The 13400-nt window shown below is 34.4% G+C and overlaps 1 long non-coding RNA gene across 10 annotated transcripts in view; it reads right to left on the reverse strand.

Moving 5' to 3' along the window:
• LOC134739864 (uncharacterized) overlaps positions 1–13400 on the reverse strand; it is a 49344-nt gene that overhangs the window by 7708 nt on the left and 28236 nt on the right. For 2 of the 10 annotated variants that reach the window (XR_010126924.1, XR_010126925.1), the window contains exons 6-11: positions 11651–11751; positions 8341–8510; positions 7450–7617; positions 5010–5153; positions 4321–4480; positions 1641–3918 (exon numbers count right to left, since the gene is read on the reverse strand). This is a non-coding gene — a long non-coding RNA (uncharacterized LOC134739864). Of the gene's footprint in view, positions 1–1640; positions 3919–4320; positions 4481–5009; positions 5154–7449; positions 7618–8340; positions 8511–8906; positions 9136–11650; positions 11752–13400 lie in introns of those variants that run through there. The other 8 variants (XR_010126926.1, XR_010126928.1, XR_010126931.1 and 5 more) reach the window with 8 other exon arrangements.

Here is a 13400-nt window from a genome sequence, read left to right on the forward strand (position 1 = left end):
GAATCTAGATATGTGAGACCCCAACGCGCATGATTTATACTATGCCATCATATTTTTAATATATTATTGTAAAACCAATTGAACATATTTCTATTAAAATATATTTGAGTTTCATGAAAGAAGCTTTCTGGTTTTGTTCATCAATATGTTCTTTAACATACCATAAATACACAATAAATATTGAATATTCATTCATAAGTTTATACATATTGATTGATTTTAATATGCGTAATGTTTACCCTGAATGCTTACCAACTATTCACTTAGAAGGCAATGGACATGTGTATTGGCTACAATTCTTTAGCAGCAAGAATTTACCTCCACTGAAGCTCTCTTAGAAATATATTTTTCTTTTTTTTTTTTTTTTTTGAGACAGAGTCTTGCTCTGTCACCCAGGCTGGAGTGCAGTGGTGCGATCTCGCTCACTGCAAGCTCCGCCTCCCAGGTTCATGCGATTCTCCTGGCTCAGCCTCCCGAGTAGCTGGGACTACAGGTGCATGCCACCATGCCCGGCTAATTTTTTGTATTTTTAGTAAAGACGGGGTTTCACCGTGTTAGCCGGGATGGTCTCGATCTCCTGACCTCGTGATCCACCCGCCTCGGCCTCCCAAAGTGCTAGGATTACAGGCATGAGCCACCGCGCCAGGCCAGAAATATATTTTTCATGACCCCAGATACACAGAAGTGTTGAGGAAAGTTTCTAGCTGATCCACTTTACTAACGTGGAAAAAAAAAAAAAAGAAAAAGAAAAGAAAGATAGAGATTTTTATTAATATATGTCTGCAGGTATACTTAACTCTACTGATTTCTAGAGGAATTAAGCAATACTGGGCTGACAGAAAGGTGAGAAAGGAGTGAAGAATTTCCTTCGTATAAGTCAGTTTATCTTGAGTCCCATGGCAATGCAGGATTTGTTCCTTGAGCATCTCTCTCCAGCTATACTTTCTCATTTTCTACTTTGTTTCCAACTCCTCAATCTTTATTGTTAAAAACATAGTCACTGAAATCTCATTCTTGCCTGTAAATCTAGTCTTAAACTCCCAGCACAAATTCTATTATATTGAAAATCAATATGAAATTGTGAAACAATATTTTGTTGGGAGATAACGTAGTATGTTTGTTTATACACGCCTCTCATGAATATGTTGAAAGTTGACTGTGCCTTAAAAATAGAACATATGAAGAAATGTATACAACATAGGACTTCTGGCAAGCATAATCTCATTTCATTTATTCTTTGTAAATACTTCAATTATGTCTGCTAAATATTTTTAAAATCACTCTCAACATACTGCAATGATTAAGAACAGACAGTACAAAGTTGACATCTTTTACATAATCGTAAAGTCGAGAAGGTGTGTGCTGTGAGTTTGTTGTATTTGTATGTGCTGTTAGATAGATAAAGTCTGTTTCTCCACGTAGCTCTTACTTAATGAACAATCCTAAAATAAATCACTCCAAGGGTGCTTCAATGTATTGTAAAGTATTCTGAGTACATTTATTTAAAATATATTTCAAAATACATTTAAACAGAGAAATACATTTAATTAGCACATTAATAAAGAATAACTTCTGCACTCAAATTTAGTAAAATTTGGGAGCTCATATAAAATGAAAAGATATATACCTCAATAACAAAATAAAGAAAATAAGAGTTCAACTTGACATTAGAAGACATATAAATGGCCAGCAAACACATAAAAAGATGTTCAACTTCATTAATCTAATAAAATAAAGTTATACTATTTACCTAGCTACTTAAATAAAAAGATTTGACATATTTGGTGTGGGCAAAGGTGGGGCAGAGTGTATAGTCATAAATATTTGGTGTGAGTAGATATGGGTTTTGGAGAGTAAACTGGGAATATGTATATACTTTTAAGATTGTCCTCTCTTTCCCCCAGAAATCGAAAATCTAAGAATCTATTCTTTAGTTACATTAGTCTAACCTCTACAGCACATACACATGCAATCAGAGACACTTATGCATAAATGATATTCATTATAAATGTTATTTGCAGGCTCAATATCAATAAACAATAAAATGAGATAAAGAATTATAGTACCTATATTTAAAAATTACTATAAAACTATTAAAAAGAATGAGGTACTAACCTAAAATGGTACATATGATAATTGAGTAAGTGGATAAAAATTTAAAAAACACACCAATATTTGTAGCATGATTCCAATTTTGGTAAACAAAGAAAGTAATTAATAAACATAATAAATAGATCAGAGTGCACATGTGTATTAATATATATGCAAATGTGTAATAAATATATCTGATCTATTAAATAACATCAAGGCATAATGAATATACAGGGGAATTAAAGAAAATAAGTATTTGGACTATGGCCCGAGTACAATCTGCTCCACTGGAAATGGCTGATCTTTGGAAACTTGGTAGACATCTATGATGATGTTCCTTTGAGAATCAAGGTTATTTGAGGAAAGTTATCAAGCTGACATATTGGAAGGTAAACAATATGACACTACAAGAATTGTGCGTATCAGTCAGTAAGTCAAAATCCAAGTATGTATAAAGTTGGCACCGAAGAGCTACTACTAGTTAGAATCTCCAACCACTGGGTTAAGCTACTGGCCTCCATAACCATGGATCTTTTTGAGATACAAGACAGGATATCAGCATATAAGATAGTGTACTATCCAGCTAATGAAGAATGGATATGAGATGAGAAGACACAGTCTCAAAGAACAAGACAAACACCACAATAAGATGAGCTAAAAGAATAATTTGAGGTTAAGATGCTGACCTGCACACTCAGAAAGCCTGACTAGAACAGAACAGGAAGATAATTCACTTGAATAAGAAAAGATCTATCTCACATCTTTGCTCACAGCTTGATTATACCACCAGTGAAATATATTTTTTCCCTCATCAAAAAACAGACACTTTATAATTTTACTTTTGCTCCCAATGGCATCATTATTTTTTCAGTCCACCAGACTCAAAATTTTAAATGATCTGTAACAATTTTTCTCCTTTACCAGCTTCTATAAACCTTGATCATTATAACCCCAAACTGGACATTTTCATTTCATTTTAATTACTAAAATAGTCTTATCATGTATCTTCTTTTTTCTGGTCGACCTTCCACAGAAGTGTTAAGATAATCTTTTTCAAATTAAGTATTTCTTACAAAGTCCTAATTCTTCCCGAGAGCACCAGCTGGGATGAAATGATGTGTCTCAGACAGTCACACTCCCAGACTCTCCTTTCTCAGATGGTTTGCATTGCCACTAGCTTGGATAATTTTCCATTTCTTCATCTCCAGAAATTGAGGAAAGTTTTCCTCTAAGTATATTAAAGCAGAGTGCTTAAGATCGTGGACTCTAAAACAATACTCAGTTGATTTTGCAATTTGAATCCACCATATTACAGCTGTATAACTTTGGACTGTGATTTAACTGCTCTAAGTCTAGGTTTCCTTATTCATAAAATAGACATAACATTTCTAAATTCATAAAACTGTTGTTAGAATTCAATGTTATCATCCATGTAAAGTTTATTGCCGTTATTTTTGTTGTATTGGTAGAGTGTCTGGCCCATAATATTTACAATCGTTATCATTATCATAATCATTCCTAGGCATGTCAGCATTTTTCTTTCATTTTTAACACATTTCTTACCAGTGTATGCATAGGGCCTTTTACAAATATACATAATATTTTTGTTCATTTAAAGAATATTACAGTGTAAATTATATAGAAGAAATCACTTACGGATATGAAGTAACACAGAATTTAACTTTCAAGTTCTTTCCTCATCTTTTGATTTCTCTTTGTTTTTCCTTCATCACATAAGCCCGTAGGTCTTTCCACAGTCTGTTCTTTTAGGTGAAAATCCTCCCCTGGAAATTTGTCAATCCAAAGCTAAATGGTTTCTTTGAATCACTTTAAACAAAAGAAATTCAAAGAGAAGACTAATTTAAATATGTATGTTACGGAACACTTTATTATTATTCTTTCTGGTTAAGGATAGTGTTATTTGAATGAACATAAATTAGCTAAGAAAAAATGAATGTATCCGATGAACACAAGGGAATCTCACCAACTGACTGAAAGAAAGAGTAGCCAGGACTCCCAGGAACTAAAAAGTAAGCAGGTAGCTGGTCTCCTTTCTCTATCTGCCACTCATTCCAAGGCATGCTCATTAAGCCAAATACTCAGTATATTTTATTTATTAGACTACATGATAGCACCAGATTTCCCTGTTTAATTATTAACTTAAACATAGATGAAATTGGCCACTGGCCTTAGAATATATAACCTTAAGGTGTCAATATCTCTGAATACCTCAGAATATCTCTGGCACTATTAGTATGAATCACTGGAAAAAAATCAGGTTTGTCACAAATAACCAAATGCTTATTCTTGTCTAATCAGCAAGGGCCAGAGGTATAGGGCTCCCTGGATAACGTTGCTCAGTAAGCTGATACTGTGGAACAGATGAACTCTGAAAAAGAAGCATAGAAAATATAAATGAATTGACTAGCACAGATTAGCAACATGTTCTTTCCCTAATCGCCCCCAAAACCCAAATTAATATCTCAAGAGAACCATCAGTCTCTCCAAAAATGACAGTAACTGATTAGGTAGTCATAAGGTACCAGAGTGCTAGTCACTTTTCTATTGTTATGCCAAGAACAGCTCGTTGTTCACTTTTCATTAGTCTTCTACTATGTTAATATCAACAGCTTAACAACTTAATCAGAAATTATAATAACACTGATCTAGTACCTATTCAGATCACATATTCAATGCAAGGGAAGAATAAGTGTAGAGGAATGGGAATTTGATAAGAAAATACTCAGAATCAAAGAGAAATTGGGAAAATGGTTCTTTGTTCTGTAATCATCTTCTGTCACCACTTGCCTCACCCTCCTGGGGGAAGAAGGGGCTTTCCAAAGCCAACTCCAAATAGGGCTTCAGTACAGTTTTTCCAAGACAAAGTCAGACATTGACAGTATAGAATCCAATGATACCTTCCTTTTTATTGGTCCTTATAGGAGTCTTTGACCAGCCACATATCCAAAATAACATACAAGGAAAGAACCATCTTTTCATCATTCATTCCACATTTGAATAGAACGTATGCATTGAGCATGCAGCATCCCCTGCCCTGGAAGCTGTGGACAGAAGCGATATACAAATTAAATAGAATGCCAGGCCATTTCATTATTTCTCCTGAAAAAGTCAAGAGTGGAGATGGCGAGGTCTAGCCACACATTAGAATCAGATGAGAGTTTTTTATAGCCTACTGTTGCCCAAGATCTACCCCCAACCAACTTAATCAGAATCATTGGTTGTGGGTCCACACATTGGTATTTTTTTTTCAAAAGTTACCTTGGAGATTCTAATCTGTAGCCAGCTTTGAGAAGCATAGGCTAGCCCTTGGGGAAATAATAGTTATTAAGAACACATGGGAGGCAGATTCCAGCCAGCTGGCTGTACTTCTCCAAACTTAAAAAAGAAAAATGAAAAAGAAAAAAAACACAACTGGAGGAAGTCAGGAAAATCCTAAGTATTGAAGAAACCATGGAAAAGAGAGCTAAGTGTGCAAGCTTCTTGCTTCACAGAAGGGCTGCCACTCAGTTTCTAAAGTTGTGCTCCCCACCTCAGGTATGAGGCAGAAGACACTAAATTCAAATCAATCACACACTTTGTTTAAACACAAACGACAAACATGGAATATTATTCTTACTGGGACATAGTACATAGCTAAGATTTAGTCCTAAATTAATGCTATTGAGACTGACATTTTTCAGGAACTGTTGTCGAGCTATAAGGAGAAGGAGCCCTGAATGATCATTGTCACCTGGCGTCATGGTGCCATTCCTTCAAAAAGTGGCCTTAGACAAGCCTTTTAATCAAACTACCTCTCAATTTCTTTGTTTCTAAAGTTACTGAGTTGATCTGACTGTCTACTCAAATATTCAATGAACTGATATTGAGAACTATCTCTTATCAGGCCTTGTCTTCAGCGCTATCCTTCTAAATGGATCACACGTGCTTTCTGGCCATAAATGTCCTACAGTCTATTGAATTTCAAGTAAGGGGTTACAGCACAATGTGAGTTGGAAACGTGGGGAGTTAAAGAGAAGGGTTCAAGAGGTCAGGAAAGATTCTCTGTGGAGTTTTATTTTAGTAGGTATTAAAACACGAATGAAGATGTACTAAACATATGAGATTGGTGGGTAGGAGTGGGGAACAGGAAGTGAGAGGGCAAAGCCTTTAAAAGAACTGTCATGAGTCCAGTATGGCTGGATTTCAGGTTGGAGATGGAGAAGTGGAGGGATGAAGTGCCATCATAAGGGAATATTGTTGAAGGCCTGTGTGTATTTTTATGCACTGATGATAGGATAACGAGATTAGAAAAACCAATCTACTGTGCAAATGAAGAAGAATGGTGACACTGAAGTTAGGGATTAAGTTAGGGAGTAAAGTAATAGCCCAGAGAAGAAATTACGATGGCCTAAATAAGAGCCTTTTGGGGGCATGCTATTCTAAGTATACGTTATAGAGCAAGAATGAGTGAAAAAATGAACTCATAACCTCTAAAAATTAATACCTTTGAAGTGTTTTTTAATGTATAATAAATGCTATTTTCATAGTAATTCTACTTCGAAAGAAATATGTAAGTATTTAAAACTTTGAGGCCAAGTTTTCATTGTCTTTCATTAACCACCAGTAACAAGATTATATTAATGTGAGAATGACTAAACCTATAGGGATATTCACTTAGAGTACTGCGTTCGAAGATACTCACAGATTTCTACACAGTTCTATACATCTTTACTTATCTCATCTCTGATATAGCCCTGGGGATTTTTAGAAAAGAGCATGTAATGTCAACTTTGTACTTAAACCGTAAGCATCAAACCCTTGGGAACTATCAAGTTATCAGTCTTTACTACTGAAAACATAACAGGATTTAAGTAGAGCTACTCTAAATGGTTCAGATTACATTTAGGTAATATTTTGAATGAGATGAAGACAGAGAGATTTTCACCCAAGTGACTAGTTTAAATTGCCTACATTTGTGTACCAGATTTGTGTGTGTGTGTGATGTCAAATAAGGGTATAAGAATTTTCCTCTCCAAAAAAGAAAAAGCTCTTTATGTTGCTGATATCCAAACAAGTACAAACTAAATATTCTTTCTCCCTAAAAGATAAAAAAAAGGAATATAATTTGTAGTTCTTTAAAATACTTCCTAAAGTTTTAAAAGAAGAAATTGACCAAATAGAGCTTCATGATTTAACAAATATAATTTTTGTTTCATTTGCAATCTATAATGGAGGTTACATGTAAAAAAATACCTTGAGGCACATAAATAGTGTTTACATATTTTTACTATTTATGCTTATAAACAAATTTTTTTGAATCCTTAGAGTAGATCCAAATGCCACAGCCAATTCAGTTACCCATAAAAGCATTTGTGCTTCATCTTGGAAACATGCTTGCTCCTCAGCCTCACCACTTGCACTGGTTCTCAAGTTTACATGGTCTTTCCTGCTTTTCCAGCTGGGTGGTAGACATCTTGGGCCCCAAAAGGACATTTATTTCAAAATGCTCAAGTAATTTTTCTGCTTCTGTCAGAAGAGGAGGAGGAAGAGGAAGAAGAGGAGAGAAGGAAATGAGTGAGTGTGGAGCCAACTGACTGTTGGTTTTGGACAGAGAAGCTTATACCACATACTCATGAGAGACTGTAATGTCTTTTAACTAAAGCAGGGCTGCAAGGTAAAACAGAATAGTGCATTTTTCATTCCACAGGCTCCAAACCAAACGACTACACCGAAACAGCTTGTGATAATGCTTTAATGATTTAGTAATGTGTCATTTCAATTATTTCCTTCTGCAAGAGAAAAATAAAGACTAACCCCCTAGTCTTTTAAATTGCAAGCTCAAATCAGTCCTAGGATAAAAGACAGAATTTTTCTGGACCTTAGGATACCATGAGAACGCCAGTGAAACAGGAAGTCATAAAATTATCCACTGCATGAGATACCAACACAGTTAGAAGGACATAGACAAACTATGGGCACTATATTTTCCTGGAGAATATATTTGTAGTGATGAAAAGAAAATGAACTTTGAGATAGTAATTAGCTTAGGAAGCTATATTTTTCTATGCCAAATGGATCTAAAAATAATGATTCAAGGACTATGGGATTATATTCTTTTGGCTAACTAGAAACCCCCTATATAATTTATTATGAGGACATAATAAAAGTATTAAATGAAGAATTCAAAGTAAAATGTTTCATATATTAGACACCATTATATATTGTTTCAGAAATTGTTTTGGTACTTACAATCAGAAGCTTTGTTTTAGAACTCTGTTTTCCCTTGCAGTTTGAACTGTGACTGGTAGATGGCGCTGTCAGGATGTGATTTATTGTTACATATAAAAACATTCCTTCCTCTTTTCTCAGCAATTCAAAAACAAGTTTCATATTTGCAGTCTGGTGAGGAATGTTCTTAGCTAGAAAACATACCGAGAATTAATTTTCTAGAAAATTCTCAGAAACGTCAATATATTTTGGAAATTACTTTCGGATGTTTATTGTTCTAGATAATTAAGTTGTCTTTTTCTGTTCCTGACAGACTCTCACTTCTCCAACACTTAAGCATGTTTTCCAATTATTCTTTTTTTAACTTTTTTAAAATATTTTTCCCCACATTTAGGTTTTTGTGATGAATCGGAAAGATCTTGGAAGCAGAGTTTCTTTAGGGAACAAGGCCCTTTGAGTCTGTAGCTGTAAATTTATTCTTTTCTAGTGCAATTTTTCCATTCCAGAATATCTAAACCTTGATTTAAAATCATGCAGTGCTAAAAAAATGATAATAAATTGTGCGGTAGAGCATTTCTTTTTCTCACCTTAAATGGTGACATTGATTTTGTTCACTTGCTTGAGAGGTTAATGAATAATTTCAAAACATAGTAAAAGAGATTCCGAAGTTCCTAGGAAAATCAAGTAATTCAGAAGGGAAAAAACCCAGGAACAAAACAAGGAAATGTATCTTTCAGGTTCAATTTCCTTAGTGTTGTAGTGGTGGAGTCAGCCATTTTTATGGTTCAGTCAACACAAGTTCAAAACATCTGGGCACTGGAAAAATAGGGATTTTCCACATCTACATGTTATGGGTCATATCTTGAATAACAACAACAACAACAATAAAACACTTCTTAGACGTTTGTTCCTAGATCTACTCTGTTATTAAAAACTGAAAGTTACTTGAAGGAGTTATGCCCTGCTGTTTTATATTCTAAATGTAAACTATGATAGTTTTAAAAATGTACAAATACAATATTTTGGAAAATGATTTGGTTCAATGGATTAAAAAAATTGACAGTGTTTCTCAGGCCCATTTTCTGATGGTTATAGCTGAAAATTTCCATAAAGGCCATCTAAAATGTTTAGTTTTTAGACTGACATTTTATGTTAAAAGCAAATAAGGGATATTCTTAAAGGTAATGTCTATGTCCTCTCTTTTCTCTATAAAGCTCACATGGTATTTAATTCAGGCCATGCATAAATCTGTAATATTATAAAACAAAAATAGCTGAACATTGTGACTTTTACTTTAAAGTTAAATTCTGGGAGCATTCTAAATATTTTTTCCTTGCTAAAATTAAGAAAAGAAAAAAGGTAGAAACATTTAAAAAATTATATTTTCTAAATTAAGTATATCATTAGAATATTCTCTTCACCTGCAGAGGTTACTTTTCTTTCCAAATCACTCAAAATACATTGTATTATCTGGATGTGGTCTTAGTCAAATCTATCATCTTTAGCATCTGCTATGTTGACAGAAATGTTTTACAGTGTGAAATGGTGGTTCATATTTATTGCTGAGAATTGTATAGAAGTTAAATTCCCTTAGGGAGGCAAGAATTTGGGAACCCAAATATATATCCTCTTGCATCAGAACACAACTGTGGGAAAGAATGAGACAGTCTATGCTTCTTTGTTTACAGAGAGCCATAATCTTTTGACCAGATTTTAAATCAAGTCAATGACTTTCAGTTACCCATTATGTTTCTTTTTCTTCTTTTTCTATTGTGATAGCATTTTCTATTTTTGTGGGGAGGGAGGATGATCAAAATTATTTCAACTCTGTTTGAATATTTGTCATCATGGTATAATGGCAACTGTAAATCATGCACATTGAGAAAATTCGTATCTGTATTAGCCTCAATACCAAAACCCGAATGAGCTTTTCTCCTGCAATCGTAATAATAAGCATTTTACAAACTCTCTGATTTGGTCTGCTTACCGTCATTTGTCTTTATAAAAGGAGACTTACTGTTTGGAATACTATTTGCTTAAAATAAGAGTCTTTTATGTTCTAATTAGTTCAAGAAAATCTTTTTTATGGTTTACTGTATCAAGTATAATATTGAAAATATTAATATTACATTGTTAAGGGGTAATGGGAAATGCCCAAATATCATTGAACCAAACTTTCTTATACTAAAATATTGTATTTTGAAATATTCCAAATTTAAAATCAAAACAAATAATTAGACTATGACAAGAAGTCAGAAATTCAGCTTAGTGCTTCTAACTGCCCACTGGTATTTCTTCAACTTATCAATATTATTTTGCCTCAATCCATTCCTTTTTTTCTAAAAATAAACTCAAATTTTATGAGTCATTTAAATTAAAATACATATCTACAAATGGTCAATATTATACTATTATATTTCTGTGACAATGTAGAGATATTTAAATTACATGGCATAGTAATTATAGATGTGAAAATTTATACATAATAATAATATTACAATAAGACAATAACAACATTTCTTAGTACGTGAAGCTGGACTCAGAAGTAAATTTTGTTATAGTGTTTTTCAAATGCAGGCTTGCTTTCTTCAAGTTAAGAAGGCATAGTGTGAATTTAAAATAAATGTTTTAGAAATTGAATGAGAAAAAATACTCTTCAGATTATATAATTTTCTATTTATTATATTTATGGCAGAAGATAGCATATCCAATTGAAGAAGTCATATTAAATCAATAGTGGTGATCATAATAATTGAAATTCATTCTTTGCCATCTTCTGGAAGAGAATATTAAGCCTTTATATATCTTGAAAAAATAATAATTTGAATACACATTTTAATGCCACTCATATTCAGATAATCACTAATTGTAAAAACCTATGTCTTGCTACTTTTGCTTGAAAATTGGAATACATCCTTACAGTGCTTAATAAATATTTGTTGAGCAGACAAAATCAATGTTGTCACCGGTGGTTGTATTTCCTACCTGACCCACAACATTCTGTTTAAGCTATGGATTGTGCATAAAGAATAACTCTGGCCTAGCATTGCCAAAAAATTATTAAACGTAAGATAAATTCAGACAAATCCCAAATCCAGATGACACCTTCACACCTCAGCCTTGACTTCGAACTGAGAAAACTCTTCCCAGTTGCAGTACTTGGTATTGTATGAGCTCTAAGCTACTGTTGGGAGTTCCATGTCTGGGTGGCCAGGAGGAAAAAAAAATGCAGATTGAAAAAAAAGTTCTGCAGGAGCACACTTCCCTGTCCTGGAATCACCTATCACAGTTGTTGTGTTTCTCCCAAGTCTGAATTTGGCTGCATAATTACCTTCTGCTGTCTGTGCCTGCTCCCATCCAACTCAGATATTCTCTCTCCCCCCTTCCATGAACAGAAAATGAAGCAACAGTTTCCTTCCATCTCTTCTTTTCCTGAAGGGAGAACGCAGAAATCCACTCAAGTTTTAAGGAATCTTCATAGCCATTAACAAATAGAAAGAAAAGCTGTGAAGAGGGCTCCACTTTTATCTTTCTCTGTTTTTCCCCTTTTCCCCCTTTGCCTTCTCCTTTGATAATCTACAGACACAAAAGTATACAGGAATAATAATTATGAGACATGCAGAAACTTGCAGTTCAGTTCCTGTGAGGAATTCGATATACTCAAATGCACTCAGCCAGCAGCAAGTCTCTGATCATTTCCTTTTATATCTAGGAGCATCACTCTGAAGGAAGAATGATAGACTGAGATACATATTCTCAGGGGAGGTGGGAGGCAGGAGTGTGATCTCTTCACCTTTGTCATGCCCTTTCTCTCTCACTATCTGTCCAGACGCAGTACATCCTGCCCTTTACCAGGATTAAGATGAAGTAAAAAATGTGACCTTCCCAGAAATTAGATGAAGTGAGAAAAGTGACCAGCCTAAAATTTAGATGACCTAAAAAAATATGACTAGGGCTAAAGGGAATGCAATGTAAATGTAGTTTGTTTGCGTGTGTGTGTGTGTGTGTGTGTGTGTGTGTGTAAGTGTGTAGATATTCTAGAAAACATCAGATTTTGAAATAATGAGATAGAAAGCAATCAAATATAATGGGGGAAAAGGTCTGGAAATCCCCTGAAATATCATTTTGGAAGGGGGGAAGATTTTCCAAATTCCTAGGCTGAAAAAAAAGAAACCCCAAAATCTAGTAATTCTTAGTGACATTTAGATTTAGGAGACATATTTAAGTTAGATTGATGCAAACTGACAATGTGTCTCCACTTTTAATTGTGCCTTGATTTCCTTCAAATAATTACTTTTTGTTTGTTTGTTTGTCTTCAGATGCATTAGATACTCTGCCAGAATGGTCACCAAAAGTTTCAGAAGTGTGCTAGCTGCCAAGAATAACACAAAACTTGTAACATGACATGTCAACATAAAACAATGGATGTGCAGATTGGCTAAACCATGATATATATAACAATAGCCAAACATTGTTAACTTGAAAAATTCATGATTTCTCCCATGTCATAAATCTGAGTTTTATTTCTAAAAAATTTTATTTCCGTCTTTACTTTTCCGTACTTTCAGCCCTAACACTGCTCCCAATTCTAAACTGACTTCTGTAAAATAAATTTGTTAAATGAATTCTTATAGTTAATCCCAGTAATACAGAATGCTATTCATGCACTGAAAGTGTGTGTGTGTGTGTGTGTGTGTGTGTGTGTGTGTGTGTGTGTGTGTGTTTTCTCTCAAATAAATTCTGGAATTCAGTTTAAGAAATACAAATCTTGGGCCGGGTGCAGTGGTTCAGGACTGTAATCCCAGCACTTTGGGAGGCTGAAGTGGGTGGATTGCTTGAGTTCGAGGAGTGGCCAGGAGTTCGAGGCTAGCCTGGCCAACATGGTGAAACCCCGTCTCTACTAAAATACAAAAATTTATTTTTGTATGTGGGTGTGATGGCACATGCCTGTAATCCCAGCTATTAGGGGAGGCTGAGGCAGAAGAATTGCTTGAACCCAGGAGGCAGAGCTTGCAGTGAACCGAGATCGCACCACTGCACTCCAGTCTGGGTGATGGAGTAAGACTTCATCTCAAAACAAA

This window comes from Pongo pygmaeus, chromosome 6 (genome assembly GCF_028885625.2).
Source record: "Pongo pygmaeus isolate AG05252 chromosome 6, NHGRI_mPonPyg2-v2.0_pri, whole genome shotgun sequence".
Lineage (NCBI taxonomy): Eukaryota > Metazoa > Chordata > Mammalia > Primates > Hominidae > Pongo > Pongo pygmaeus.